At 38.8% G+C, this 16,412-nt stretch overlaps 1 long non-coding RNA gene across 1 annotated transcript; it reads left to right on the top strand.

Moving 5' to 3' along the window:
* Nucleotides 1-4,073: 4,073 nt before the first annotated feature.
* Nucleotides 4,074-5,005, top strand: LOC110713375. Its single transcript, XR_002509899.1, has 2 exons — nt 4,074-4,283; nt 4,754-5,005. It is a non-coding gene; the product is annotated as an uncharacterized LOC110713375 (long non-coding RNA).
* Nucleotides 5,006-16,412: the final 11,407 nt, after the last annotated feature.

Below are 16,412 nucleotides of genomic sequence, written 5' to 3' on the forward strand. Positions count from 1 at the left end.
ATATGAAAGAGAATAAATTAAATGCTCATTTTTATTAAAGAGGGAAAATGAAAGAATCTACAAAATTAATCTAAGGGAGAAGAAAAGTGCCTATGCTAGACTTATTGGGGAAAGGATAAATAAATAAAAAGAAAAAAGATGTCATGAAATCTCATCGTTTGAAGCTCGCCTTATGTCTTGTATTGTTTTCTTTATCATCACTCGCTCTTCTTGTTAACTGGAGGTATGGGAAGATTGTTATTATCAATCAAATGTTGGATAGCCTCCTTTAGCTTCCAAAAGCTCTCAGTAGCATGACCCCTACCTTGATGGTACTTGCAGCGCACATTTGGATTCCAACTAGGCAACCTCTTCTCAAGTGAGGGATCTTGAAGAGGACCAATAGGAGTAATGAGTCCCTTGGCATGGAATCGATCGAAAACATCATCGTAGCTAATTCCAATAGGAGTAAAATCCTTTTTTGTTGCTTTCTAAATCCTCAATTATCCATGGCTAAGATGTCATTATGGTCGAAAGTACCAATACTGTTACTAGAGTAGATGTTTTTGGAAGAAGAAGGATAGTCATTCTTCTTCCCTTTACTGCGACTGTTACTATAGTTACTAATCTTGGCCTTCTTGTCGCGCGGAGGAACATGAAGGAGATTTGAATCAATGAAGTCTTGAACACGATCCTTGAGGGCGACACACTTTTCGGTAGTGTGACCGCGACCTCTATGGTATTAACAATAGGAATTTGGATCCCAATTGGGAAAACGTTTTTCAGATGGAGGGTCTTGAAAGGGACCAATGGAGTGAATAAGACCTTGATCATGAAGGCAGCCAAAAGCTTCATTATAAGTCATTCATGTTGGTGTGTATTCTTCAATGCTCCGTTTTGCCCGTGGCTTAGGAGCATTGAGTTCTTCATTAAACCCTTGGCGAGAATTTTGTTCGATGGCCATCACCCGATTTGCTAATCCTTCTACCACATTCAAGAGCATGGCAATGACATCTTGCAGTTTTTGAACGTCATCTTTCATATTTGACGAGTTTTCCTTGGTATTATCTAAGAAAAGACTTTCATCCTCCTCAATAATGGCCACTTCATCGAGAGAGCTTATATAGGCTGTCTCGATCATGGGTTCTCCTACAGGTGTGATAAGAAGAGATGAATCGAAGGATGTTCGGTTTTCTTCAATGGCTAGAATCTTAGAAGTTTCATTGTTATCAATCAGATCTTGAATAGATTCTTTGAGTTTCTAACACTCCTCGGTGTCGTGACCCTTTCCTTGGTGATATTTGCAGTGCTTATTAGGATCCCACTGGGGTGGCCTGGCTTTTGCAACTGGATCTTTGATGGGCCCTATGGGCATGACTAGTCCTTTGTGGTGTAGCTTCTCGAAAGCTGTTTCATAGCTCATACCAAGTGGAGTGAACACCCTTTTTGACCTTTGGATTCGTGATTTAGAGGTGTTCATGGCATGTACCTCATTAATGGAAAAGAAAGAAGAACGACGCCAAAAACTGTAGGGAATATTTCAAGCGTTAACCCCCTATCTTGAACCCCACTGTGGTCATACACTAAAGTACGGTGGCTTCCAAAGGGAAAGAAGATAGAGCAAAAGAGTCGCCAACAAGTTTTTTAAGGAACTTGTAAACCGTTCACAGGGTGAAGGTTACACCCTTAACGATCCAAGAGATCATCAACTCCGTAAGGTCTTGAACCAAATAGGGTTCGGGGATGAAGGTACAAATCCAACCTAAAAGAGATTAAACCTGCCCTAATAATAGGCCTCTAGTTTATTCTGATCGTATTCATGTGCGCTTCTTGACTAACATGCAATCAATAGGTTTAACCCTAAACCTGTTTATCTATGTTGGTTAAATGTAATGCACAAATAAATCTATTATTGGAGATCACTTGAATTATAATCAGATTAACCCTAACAAGATTATTAATTATCTTATATAATCGTGATTACAAGTACTAATTCCCTTTAAACATGCATAAAAGGCGTGATCAAGCAATAACAATAAATATATACCAAGCAACATAATAATAATCATCATAATAATATTTATATTTATCATAATCATGTTAAAGCATAATAATATATAGCAAGATCCTAGGCATGACACTAACAAGATTAATAACAAACCCTAGCATGTCACTAAACAATAAAAATCAAAGCTTTAGCCCTAACATGATACTAACAATCATAAATATTAGGAAGAATAGGAAGCATTGCAGGAAACACAATTGTCGTATTTCATATTTGAAATTATAGTTGTTACCCTAAACATGATACTAGGAAGATCAAAACGCCCTAACATAACACTAGGAATCATAATAACAACCTAGACATGATTTCTATATCATATTAACAATGTAAACAATTAAAGCACTTACTTAGATGCCTCGTATCTCTTTCTAATAACAAAATACACGCGTTAGTAACTTCAAGGAAAATATTAAAATCAAAACAATTAAATTAAATAATTGAAAGAGAGATTCGGGACCAAACCCTCAAAAATTAAAACCTTTCACGTGTAGGGCGAAGGCAACTTCGAATATGGCTAGGTGTGTCTAGATCTAATGAATGCGGAATTTTGTATTTGAGAGAAGGCTAGTTTAGAAAAGAGAGAGAGAGAAATGGTAGATTGTAGATGAAAACTGATGATTGATGATGAATGTGGATGAATGAAAACGGACATTTTACGACGTTATTTATAAAGAAAACCAGCCAAAAAGATAAAATATCAAAACAAAGTTCAGGCGCAGATAAAATTGGATTAGCGCCAACGCTGGCTATTGGCGCCAGACGCCAACATTAGCGCCAGGCGCCAAGCGTAGCGACAGGCGCTACAGCTGGCGTTTGGCGCAAATCTAGAAATTCACACGTTTTCTTAAAATCAGATAAAAATTGTCGTACAGGAGGATAAAATCGCATCTTTCCTTAAAAACGCTCTTTGATTTTAATTAAAATTCTGAAAAGTCAACAAAAGTCAATTTATCAATGCTAATTAAATTAGGAATGAAAAGAACCTTCTAGAAGAATCTAGAAGACTAAAACAGTTCCTAATTGCATTAGGAATGACAAATCTATATTAGTCCCTCCCCTAGATCATTGGGCCGTATATAAGGCTCGAACCGGGCCCAGTTTAGTAAATTGGCCATAACTTCCTCAATATTCATCAGAATTGGGCTTATAATATATCGTTGGAAAGCTCTTGTCAAGCCCCATCCAACTACACTACTATCGGACCCATTAATGATTCGACGTGAAAGGTACTCATCACTGGGTTTGGTTTTGGGGAGACACAAATGGGTGTCTACAGTAATGCATATCTAACAGAAGAGATAGGGTACTTTTTCTCTAACTACTTCCAACAAGGAGTGGATACCAAAACACGTGACTTAGGTCGTAATGTGCATGATGATGTTTAAAGCACTTTGGATGATAGTGTTCCAGAACTGTTTAGGGTTGATTATGGACATGCTTCTACTATTAGAGTTCGTCGCTTTTTGAATGAAAAAGAACTACAACATGCTCATTTATATGTACTGGGAAATAGCGGCATTCTGGAACCATATGAGAGGTATTAAATTTATATATTATCACACTCATTAAGATTTCATTGAATTTTGCATCGCATCCAATGTTGACCACCTTCACTAATACTCTTTCTCTGGTTATATGGAAGGGGGTTTGAGGACCACATTGTTCAAATGCAACCACTAGGTGAAAAAAGAAGATTGGCACCGCCCTAAGGCCACCGGTTTTTAAAAACTAGTGTGGAAAATGTGGGGAAAAATAGGCGGGATTTTGAGAGGAGGTTTTTGCCACCGTTTCAAACTAAACCGGTGGACAAAAACATTATTTTCACCGGTTTGAATCGGTGGCTTTTCCTTTTTTAAAAAAAAAACGCCCCTTATAAAAACCCAAACCCTACTCTCAAATCACTCAGCCTCCCTCATTCTCTCTCTCCTCTCCTCTTCTCTCTCTCCTGATCTCATCTCATCTCCTCCCCAATCTCATCTCCTCTTTCCTGCTCTCTCATCTCACCAACACCGCCGTCGTCCCTCTTCTTATCTTTCCTACTCTCTCGTCTCACCACCACCCCCGCCATCGACTTCTTTCCCCTCTCAGTCTCTCCGACCTCCCTCTATCCCTCTTCTTTCCCCTCTCGATCTCTCCGACCTCCCCTCACCACCACCAACGCCACTAACCACCACCGCCACCAAGTCCGAAATCAACCCTAACTTGTAAAATTCAAGGTTATTTTCAGGTAAAATTCGAGGTTAGTGGCTTAGTGCATGTAGTTGGGTTTAATTACTCGGGGTTAGGGTTTCAGGGTTTAATTATTTATTTTACATGCCTTGACTTTTTTTTTGGGTTTGATTGTTGTAATATTGTTCAAAATTGATGGGTTTAATTGATTTTGGAATTTTCTGGGGTTAATTGATTTTGTTTAGTTGTATACGTTTAATTGAGTTTCGAAATTTCAGGGTTTAATTTCGAAATTGATTGGTTCGATATTGTTTGAAATTTCTGGGTTTAATTTTTTGTTGGGTGTGATTGATTTTCGAAGGTTTATGGGTACATGCATGATATCTGGGTTTTTTTTTTGAGTTTTAATAATTTCTGGGTTTTTTTGTTTTTTTTTTCTGGAATTTTGTTTGATTTCTGGGTTTATGGTTTTTTTTTCTTTATATTTTTCGCAGCTTATTTATATTAATCAATTTATTTTTTTTGTTTTAATTGATGCAGGTATAATGATTTATATCTTAAATTGAAGAATCAAGATGCAGGAATATTGATATAGATGTTGTATGGGTTTTTTTTTATTTTAATGTTGTAACTTTTATTTTTTGATTTATATTGAATTTTTTTTTTATTTGTATGTTGTAATTGTTAGATTATATTGATTTATATTGTAATTTTGATGTCCGAAATTGTGATCTATATCGAGCAATTAGTAGATTAGAAAACTGTTCAGTAATAAAATTATGATGTTGCGTTTCCAATTGTTTGATTATTTAATTTATTCGCTTTTTTTTTGAGGAAAAACGAGCACTCAATATCCACACTTTTATTATATTTAAAGTGAATAAAACAAAACAAACAAACAAAAAAAAATTTACATGGACTACTTCCACCGGTTAACCGGTGGCATTAATTTAATATTAAAAACAAAAAAAAAAAGCGGGACGTGTGTATTGCCACCGGTTAACCGGTGGCAATAACAGTTTTTGCCATCGGATTTGAACCGGTGGCCTTGCTTCAGTTTATTGCCACCCCCCAAATGCCCACCGGTTCAAAACCGGTGGCATAGGGGGGTTTTGAACCGATGGCCAATTGATATTTTCTACAAGTGAACCCACTATTCGCAAAGAAGATGTGTGGATTAAACATGAAGCTGAATTTTCCACGAGTGGTTTAGGTTGAAAGTGAGTATGATACGCATTTGACATCAACACGTTTTCTTACTTTGTTGCTATAACTTCACGACATATACCAATTTAATATAATTCTGCCATATGAGCAGGTGATTCAAGAAAATCCAAATGATGAAATATTGTTTGCTTTGGCTATGGGCCCATCTAAGCGAGTGCGTACTTGGAGCCAATTCTATGTGAACGGATACAAATTCCAAACTTATGGCCATGGAAAACATAAGTGATGTGTCTATTTTATATTGTATTTTACCCCCGTCCCTTGGTCATAATTAGTAGTGTTTTTGGCTCTTTAGAGCCACTTTTATTACTAATTGGTGTTTTCTAGTGTTTTCGTAGATTTGGTTGACTTTTGCAGGGATTTATGCTTTTGGAGTATTTTCCCGAGATATTTTGGAGCAATCACGAGCATTGGAGAAACACGACCAGATTTTATAGCCCAGGGCCGGTTAGAGCCATCGAACCGGTGATTAAGGGCTCGGTATAGGTGATACCGGGGCATTTGGACCGAGTATTCTAGACCCAAAGAGGAAACCCAGATTGGCCCGAAGAATTGGAGCCTAATTGAAGTCCAAATATTGGCCCAAATGAGCCGCCCGGCCAAAAAGGCTGGCGCCCGGAGGCGCGCCTGGCCGGGCGGGAGATGCTTGGTCTGGCGCCCGGTGACGCGCCCGGCCGGGCGCGAGATTAGTGTTAGAGTCAAAAAGGCGCGCCCGATCGGGCGCGTGTATTTTTTGGAGACGATTAGCGTCGTTTTAATTTGTTTTAGTTTAGGATTTTTGTACGGAGTATAAATACTCCTACGTAATACGATTTTAGTATCTCTTCTTCTTAGACTTTCTCTCTCTACTTAGTTCTCTCTCTCTTAATCTCTCCCTAAACTTTTGTTCTTAATTCTTTCATTAATTCCAGATTTATTTTGGTAACGATTTCTCTTCCCTTAATCTTAGGTATTTATTTTATTCCTTTCATCATGATTTATTTTATTACTTTGATTAGTTTAATTTTTAATATGTGTGAGTAGTTTAATTTCTAGGGTTTATGGGGATCTAATAAATAATATGAAGGGGTAAATTATTGTTGTTGATTATCAATGCTAGATTAATTTCCTATTGATTGAATTAATGCTCTGTGACTAGATTAGGCCTATCTTTTATCATGAGTTTGACAATATTGATTCAAGAATCGAGAGATGAAAATTAATGTTTAGGTCTAGTTTCAATAGGCAAGTTAATTTATAAATGGTTAAGTTAAGATTCGAGAGATGAGATTTAATACCGGTAAATTAATTGTGTGATTGTAATACGTAGCGAGAGCCCTTTACAATCTGGTTAATTGATGCATTGATGATTGACTATTATTGATTATTGGTATTGCATAATAATTTCTTATTGGATTGTTTTAATGTTTTACAATTGCGGCTTGTAAAAGTATAGCAATATTTAATTGATGAATCTAGCAGATGTTAATTTGATATTAAAGGCTATTTTCAATAAGGACTTAGATCTAGTAAATTGCGAGAGCTTGTTAGATCTATGTTGATTAATAAATTGCGAGAGCCTGTTAATCATGTTATTTATGCAATGTCAAAGATTGATTACTATGTTTTACCCTGGAGTATTATTTATTGGTGAGCCTACGCCCTAGATCCCTTTATATATCGTTCTCTCCCTACTCTTATTCCTTGTAGTTTAGTTTCATACTTAATTATAAATATTGGTCACTTAAATAATTTAGATTATAATAATTAATTAGAAGTAAAAAGACTTGTTTCCCTGTGGAGATCGACCCTACTTCCCTATCTACCTTAGTTAGTGATTTAGGTAATTATTTTTGATTAGGGGATACGACTTTACCCTGTCAAAATTTGGCGTCGTTGCCGGGGAATCGGTTTTATTTTTATTTCTGATTGTTTTTTTTTAGTCTAGATTATTTCTCTTTTGTCTTAAAGAGCGTTAGTTCTCTGAGACAAATCTCATATTTGCTTCTAGTTTTTTGTTTATGCCCAGGTGTTCCAGATCAGGTTACATCCCATTCGATCCTGAGATCGAACGTTCCTTCTATAGACAGAAAAACTTCTACAAGCAAATCCTGGCGGATTCTGGTGATAATAACAATAATCACCGCTATCCTCCAACTGATTCTAGCAATTCAGAGACATCATCATACACAGAATCAGAGATGGCGGCTCCAAAGAAGCTTAGTGATTATTCACAACCAAAGCTTATGGATTTTCCACATCTCACCCCTACTCCGGCTCTTAATGGGGTTCAATTTGAAATTAAACCTCAATTTATAACGATGATAGAGAGGAAGCAATTCAGTGGAGCCAAGGGTGAAGACCTGAATCTTTACATTGCCGACTATTGTCAATATTGTAACACCATCAGGCAAGCCGGGGTCACTTAAGACCAAATCAGGGAGATTCTCTTTCCCTTCTCTTTAACTGGAAAAGCTAAATTGTGGTTTAATGGCTTAATTAGAACTACACTTGGTATAACTGACTGGGAAACTCTTGTTTTGAATTTCTATAACAAGTATTATCCTGCAGAGAGAAACAGCAGTACTACGAAGTGCGATTCAGAACTTTGCCCAAGAAGCCGATGAGTCTTTATATGAGGCTTGGGAGAGGTTCAAGGACCTACAAAGAGAATTCCCCCACCATAATTTAGCACAATGGCAGTTAATCCAAGCCTTTTATAACAGCATTGGAAATTCCTCTAGCATAATTTTAGACTCTGCAGCTAGTGGGAGATTCATGAATCTCAATGTTGATGATGCAGGTCAGGTTATTGAAGATATGGCGATACACAATTCCCAATATGGGAATCCCAGAGGATTTGCTAATAAGGGGAAACATAGTTTCGACTCTGTATCCTTTTTGCAAGCTCAACTGACCTCTATTTGCCAAAAATTAGATAATCTGAGCACTACTAATGTAGCCAATGTTTCTGCGATTAATAATTCTAATGAGGCTTTCTGTGAAAATTGTGGTATTGTAGGTCATTGGCAGCAGGATTGCAGGAGTTCCGTGGAGCAAGTTAATGCCTTCCAAGCTTATAGGCAGAATAACCCATACTCCAACATTTACAATCTTGGGTATCGGAATCATCCATACCTTTCCTACCGGAGCACTAATGTTCAAAATCCACCACCACATGAACCACAGGTGCCACAGCAACAGCAGCAGAAATATTATCATCCCAATGCTAGCCAGAAGAATCAACCACAACAACCCCCCTCATCTTCCGACCCTTCTTTGGGGGAAATTAGAGCAATGTTGGTCAATATGCAAAAGCACATGGAGAGCAGGGATGCGACAATTGATCAAATTCTAGCACATAATAAAATTGTAGATACTCAAATTGCGCAACTCTCCGCTACTCTACAAGCACGCTAACAGGGAGCCCTGCCGGCACAGCCGACTAGGCCTACGGATCAAGCATTTGCAATTACTCTAAGGAGTGGTTCAAACTATGAAGGGCCCTCTATTCCCAGAGTTGATGAACCTATTTTATTAAATAATGCTAATCTTGATTCCATTAAACCAAACAATGTAGTTGATAGCCCTGCAGGGCTAGAGGATAATACTAACATATCTAATTCTACATTGCAGGGTAAAACTCCAGAGAAGGTGGCTAATCCAAACAAGAATAAGAATGCTCAAAAGCCAATCATCAAACTTCCTTTCCCCAATCGTCAATTGAAGACAAACTTGGATAAGCAGTTTGGTAAGTTCCTGGAGGTGGTAAAAGATTTAAAGGTAACAGTCCCCTTTACTGAATTGATCACACAAATCCCATCATATGCAAAATTTATGAAAGAAATTTTGACGAGAAAAGGTCTATTAGTCAGGTAGAGACAGTAGCTTTCACTGCAGAGTGTAGTGCCGTACTTCAAAATAAGTCTCCACCTAAATTAAAAGATCCGGGTAGTTTCGCTATCCCTTGTCATATTGGCAATCTCTTGATTGATAATGCATTATGTGATTTGGGTGCTAGTGTTAGCGTTATGCCATTATCTGTGTGTTCTAAGTTGAATATGGGTAAATTAAAAGCTACTAATATAACTCTGCAAATGGCCGACCGTTCTTTCAAATACCCCCTAGGTGTTTTAGAGGATGTTCCCGTCAGAGTAGGTAAATTTTATATACCTGTGGATTTTGTTGTTCTTGATATGGCTGAGGATATGCAAACCCCAATTATTTTGGGTAGACCATTCCTTAACACTGCAGGAGCAGTCATAGATGTTAGAAGTGGTAAGTTAACACTATCAGTAGGGGACGATAAAGTTGTTTTTAATCTGAATAATGCCCCCAAAAGCTCCATGACTGAGGAGAAATGTTTCAGTGTTAATGTGGTTGTAAATTATTCTAACAAGCCCCAAGCTCTTGAAAAAGATCCCTTGGAGGCAGTATCTTGTTTTGCATCCTTTTCAGATGAGATAGAAAGATGGCAAAAGGAAGTCGATGCAATAGAAAGAGCACTCTACAATGTTGGTCTTGGTTTCGAGGATGAACAAGTGGAATCGATCGAGCAAGTTGTGCGAATCGAGCCTACAGTAAGTGTTCCGCCAGATCGAGTTGCAAGTGTTGAACGCAATGACAATTCGAAGCAACATTCGATCGAAAAAGGGTTTTTAGTGCGGAGCATTAAAGAACCCCCAATCCAAGTCAAGGAGGATCCACCAGATAAGGCGACTTGGCGTCCCATAGGTTATGTCAGGAAGCCGCATCGCAGCCTAAACATTGCTAGACCGGGTGAGAAACCACCCGATCAAGCGTTAGGCCAAGGATCCTAGAAATTGTACTTGGTAAGAAGGTCGTGCGGGACCTAGATAAACCAGCGCTTTGCGGGAGGCAACCGTATTTTTATTGCTTTTTAGTCTAGTTTTTCTTTTTTCTTTTTCTTATGAGAGGAGAGATGAGGGAATTTAATGAGTTTTATGAGTATTTGTACAGAGTTGAAGGAAAAGAGTTAGCCAAATTTTGGAGAAAAGAAGAAAATATCGATTGGACAATTTAGTCTCGGGCCCGATCAGGCGAAGCTCGCTCGACCGGGCGCGAGAGCATGGTTCAAAAATAAAGAAATTTCGCCCGACCGGGCGCGAAACTTGACGTTTACAGACTTAATTGTCCGCCCGATCGGGCAAGCCTCGCCCGACCGGGCGCGAGAAGGGAAGAATTTTGGCCTAAAATTCGCTCAATCAGGCGAATGGCGCCCGACCGGGCGCGAGAGGTTACGGACATTATTACATTCAGATCACCCGACCGGGCGAAGGCCGCCCGACCGGGCCCGAGAACCAACCTCATATTTCTTCAGATCGCCCGATCGGGCGACCCACCGCCTGACCGGGCGTGAGTGATAGACGTCCCTTTTCTTCTTCTTTCTTTCTTCTTTCTTTCTTCATTTCTTCTTTCCTCCATTACTTTCTCTCTCTAAAACTCAAATTTTCTCTAACTTCTCTCTAAGATTTCTCCTCCATTACCAATCCAAATTCAAAACTTTTTATATATTTGTTATCCTCTCTTCATCCTCTTCACTCTCATATAAAAATTTTCAGTTTTAATCTAATAAATTTTTGACCCATTTCTTCCACATGGCTACAAAGAGGGCAGGATCCATTTTTGGTAGGAGCTCCAGCTCGAGGGAGGAGTACGACCCATACTTGCAGCTCCCGTATTGGCCGACGATCCGGATCGTGAGCTGGGAACAGAAAGAACGATTGGAGCATTTGGTCGGTCGTGAGGTAATCCCTTCTCGGTGGTTACACCGCCTTACCCTAGAATCATATGGTTTGTTTGATTATGTTAAACGATTTTTGAATGATATTGGCATGAGAAAATTTGTTGACATGCATTATCCTACATACCAAGAGCTCACCTGTGAATTCTTGTCCACTTTTCATGTTGTTAGTAGTAGGAATGGGCCTAATTTATTTTTCAGGTTAAATAATAGAAATATTAGTTTAACTTTTGTTGAATTTTTCAAAATTTTTGAATTAAATTCTGAATTATCTCACCAGTGGCATGTAGATTATAAAATGGGTGATTTATATTATGCTTTGACTGGTTTACCTGCCCCCGACCCCCAACATGCTAGTACCAAACCCATTCACCACCCTGTCCCGAAAATCTGGGAAAGATTTGCGTGGATTGTGTTTTTTGGGTAGGGCCGAGCCTCATAACGCTCAAACCAACGAACTAGTCATCATAGGACACTATGTATACGGGTTCGGGAAATTGAACATCGGCAGGTTTATAGTTCACCACCTGAGTCGGTATGCCACAGCCAGCACCACTTCCAAGTCCCCTATTCGTTTAGGTGGCCTTATCACTCGATTAGCGGTGAAAAAGGCCGGTTTTGTAGTAGACAGACCCCACCAGCTGACTAACTGTGGACTTGATACCTACATGACTGCTAGGTATTTTGAGGATGTGGGGTGGGTTAGGCCGGATAGCGAGCAGACACCCTTTTGGTGTATTCGGACTGGGAACGAGCAACCTTTGCCCATTTTTCCCCTTCCCAGTCCAGACTTGACCGCCTTTCCCCCAGGGCAACTTTCTTACACCTATGATGCTTTAGTTGCCAACACTAGGGGGCAGGCATCACCACCAGCAGTTCCACCACCCCAGCCCCATCCCGAGGTGGCTTTCTCGCCACCTCGTATGTCCCATTCCGTCCCTCATGTTGACTCTGACCCAGTTTGGGATTTTCAGAGTATTGGTCAGGCCCTAGGACGTATTGAGCATTCCCAGACTGACCTTAGGAGGATGGTAGGCTCTATTGACCAGAGGTTAGGGTACCTAGAGAGGAACCAGGGTAGAGCTCTCTACCCTATGTATGATGATTATGCTCGTCGGGGCAACATTCCCGACGACGCTATCCACCCTGACTGGTTTCAGCCTCCACCCCAGGAATACGATAGGGATCCCACTGCCCGTGGTATTTACACTGACTATTCTTCCTTTTTCGGGTACGGGCAGGACATTCCTTTCGGGGGACCGGCGGGGGGGAGTTTTCACGCTGACTATTTTGGTGGTAGCTCTTCTGGTGTAGGTGGTGCAGGTGGTGCAGGTGGCAGTGGAGGTGCGGGCTTCGGCTCGATGGACGAGGATGATGAGGACTAGCTATGTTGGGCTAGTTTCCGAGCCAATGAGGACATTGTCTGATTCTGGCATGGGGGAGATTTTGGTTTGGTATTTTTCTTTTTCTCTTTTATTTTTTTTTTGGTGTGTTTTCTTAGGTTAGATTTCTTGCTTTCCTAGTGTAGTTTTTATTTCTTTCTTAAATAAAAAAAATTGAAAAAATAAAAAAAAATCCAAAAATACGTTCCAATGAATTATAAATTATGCTTCCATGTGCCCCATACTTGAGAAAATTTGTTTTGATTCTTGGTATTTGATGATAGGCATTTTGGATTAGTTGATCATGATTTGATGTTTGATTGCCTTGAAACCTTAACATGCGTCAATTTTGTCCAACTACTTGTGAATATAGTGCTTGACTAGTTGATTTGGTAATGGATGTGTGATAGTTCCATAGTTCCTGGTATGTCAATGAATTTGAGTATTGGTTTGCAACTATAAGTAATGTTTATATGTTTCATTATTATGCACATTGTGGAGGACGAAGGCATTTGTTCTTTTAGGTAGCCTCCATATATTGTAGATACATTTGTTTCCTTCTTGCTACCCATGTTGTTGCCTTGACCTTTTGTTTTTTATTAGCCGTATTACAAGCCTATTTTTGCCCCATTGGTTACTAGTCCCAAGCTTGGCTAGGGGGAGCTATTAGTGAGTGAGGCGAGGGAGTTTGTAGTGTGCTTATTATTTGCACAATTTGGGTGGGATTTGAGAAGTTGTTTTGTTGTTATTCATGTTTATTTTTGATGAGTATGAGAGTTATATTTTCTTGAAAAAAATAAAGCATGATGTTATGAAAAAAAGAAAGAGAAGTTCAAGAAAAAAAAATGTGAAAAAATAAGTGAACTTCAAGAGAAAAAAATGCTCAAATGTTCTAGTTGGAGGGTGATCAAAAGAAAAATAATTTTTAGCCTCAATGAAATATTCAAGTTTGGAAAATAAAGTTTGTTTATTCACTCTACTTCTTCATTATTATATTTTATGAGTGAAATTGTAAGTGTTGGGATTGTTTATATTGTTTGGAGTATATTTGGTTGATGTTTAGAGTTGGTTATGTAGGAGATGTTGATCATTATTTATTTTGATCATGGGTTTTTGATAGGATTTGGCTCCCTTAAGCATAGCTTTTCTCTCACTTGTTCCCAAATGATTCCTACTCTTTACCCTAGCCTTATATTACAAGCTTTAAAGACCTTCCGACCTTTGTGCATAGAATTGTATGAATGTGAAAGTTTTGTTTATCAATGCAAGTTATGATTTGGCATATTTCGAGTCGACTAGTAGGATTGAGCGTTCATTGTCTTATACACACGAGAGTGTGAGTTGGGAGGGCATTGTTCACATTAAAAGGGTGGTTGGAGAGCGATCGAGTACATCTTTTACTCGCCACATAAACGAGAGTCGAGTGTGTGAGCACTAGTCTTGAATTCTATATGCTCTTGTGGTTTTCTCTGTTTGACAATTGTTAGGGAAGAAAGGTAATTGGATGGATTTGATTGGTTGACTCTGAAGCATGTTTATTTGATTTACCCTGGATCATTTGTGCTTGATTTGTACTTATAGGGTGAAGCATATTTATTGGTTCATTGATGAGATCTTTACTTAGGGACAAGCAAAGGTTTGGCTTGGGGGAGTTTGATGTGTCTATTTTATATTGTATTTTACCCCTGTCCCTTGGTCATAATTAGTAGTGTGTTTGGCTCTTTAGAGCCACTTTTATTACTAATTGGTGTTTTCCAGTGTTTTCGTAGATTTGGTTGACTTTTGCAAGGATTTATGCTTTTGGAGTATTTTCCCGAGATATTTTGGAGCAATCACGAGCATTGGAGAAACACGACCAGATTTTATAGCCCAGGGCCGGTTAGAGCCATCGAACAGGTGATTAAGGGCTCGGTATAGGTGATACCGGGGCATTTGGACCGAGTATTCTCGACCCAAAGAGGAAACCCAGATTGGCCCGAAGAATTGGAGCCCAATCGAAGTCCAAATATTGGCCCAAATGAGCTGCCCGGCCAAAAAGGCTGATGCCCGGAGGCGCGCCCGGCCGGGCGGGAGATGCTTGGTCTGGCGCCCGGTGACGCGCCCGGCCGGGCGCGAGATTAGTGTTAGAGTCAAAAAGGCGCGCCCGATCGGGCGCGTGTATTTTTTGGAGACGATTAGCGTCGTTTTAATTTGTTTTAGTTTAGGATTTTTGTACGGAGTATAAATACTCCTACGTAATACGATTTTAGTATCTCTTCTTCTTAGACTTTCTCTCTCTACTTAGTTCTCTCTCTCTTAATCTCTCCCTAAACTTTTGTTCTTAATTCTTTCATTAATTCCAGATTTATTTTGGTAACGATTTCTCTTCCCTTAATCTTAGGTATTTATTTTATTCCTTTCATCATGATTTATTTTATTACTTTGATTAGTTTAATTTTTAATATGTGTGAGTAGTTTAATTTCTAGGGTTTATGGGGATCTAATAAATAATATGAAGGGGTAAATTATTGTTGTTGATTATCAATGCTAGATTAATTTCCTATTGATTGGATTAATGCTCTGTGACTAGATTAGGCCTATCTTTTATGCATGAGTTTGACAATATTGATTCAAGAATCGAGAGATGAAAATTAATGTTTAGGTCTAGTTTCAATAGGCAAGTTAATTTATAAATGGTTAAGTCGAGATTCGAGAGATGAGATTTAATACCGGTAAATTAATTGTGTGATTGTAATACGTAGCGAGAGCCCTTTACAATCTGGTTAATTGATGCATTGATGATTGACTATTATTGATTATTGGTATTGCATGATAATTTCTTATTGGATTGTTTTAATGTTTTACAATTGCGGCTTGTAAAAGTATAGCAATATTAAATTGATGAATCTAGCAGATGTTAATTTGATATTAAAGGCTATTTTCAATAAGGACTTAGATCTAGTAAATTGCGAGAGCTTGTTAGATCTATGTTGATTAATAAATTGCGAGAGCCTGTTAATCATGTTATTTATGCAATGTCAATGATTGATTACTATGTTTTACCCTGGAGTATTATTTATTGGTGAGCCTACGCCCTAGATCCCTTTATATATCGTTCTCTCCCTACTCTTATTCCTTGTACTTTAGTTTCATACTTAATTATAAATATTGGTCACTTAAATAATTTAGATTATAATAATTAATTAGAAGTAAAAAGACTTGTTTCCCTGTGGAGATCGACCCTACTTCCCTATCTACCTTAGTTAGTGATTTAGGTAATTATTTTTTATTAGGGGATACGACTTTACCCTGTCAATAAGTCAACATTGAATTATGGAGTAAGCGTATCCAATGAAGATGGTGGTGATTATTTTGGGTTTCTAGAGGATATCATCGAGTTGGAGTTCACTGGTGCCCTCGGACTCATAAGACTGCTCTTTTTAAGTGCAATTGGATGGACTCCACTAGGGGTATGAACATTGATCAATACAAGCTTCTAGAAGTTAATCATACCAAAAAATACCCCAAGTACGATCCATTTGTGCTTTCTTACCAAGCCAACCAAGTCTACTATGCACCTTACCCAAGTCGGAAAAGAGAAAAGGCTCATTGGTGGGCAGTGTTCAAGACAAAGGCGAGGTCTGTTGTTGATGCACCAGTTGACGAAGACTTTCTACAAGGTGATGAAGATGGATTTGGAGATTCGAATACTGAAAATGAAGTGTTGCCCGATGCCCCTCCAGATGAGTCCAGTTTCGAATCTACTGATAGTGAGGACGAGGATGAGGATGACGGATTTTGGGATGACGATACCGATGATGATCTTAGTGCTGATGGGGAGGGTGATTTAACTAAGATTTAGGAGATT

This window comes from Chenopodium quinoa, unplaced genomic scaffold (genome assembly GCF_001683475.1).
Source record: "Chenopodium quinoa cultivar QQ74 unplaced genomic scaffold, ASM168347v1, whole genome shotgun sequence".
Classification (NCBI taxonomy): Eukaryota; Viridiplantae; Streptophyta; class Magnoliopsida; order Caryophyllales; family Amaranthaceae; genus Chenopodium; species Chenopodium quinoa.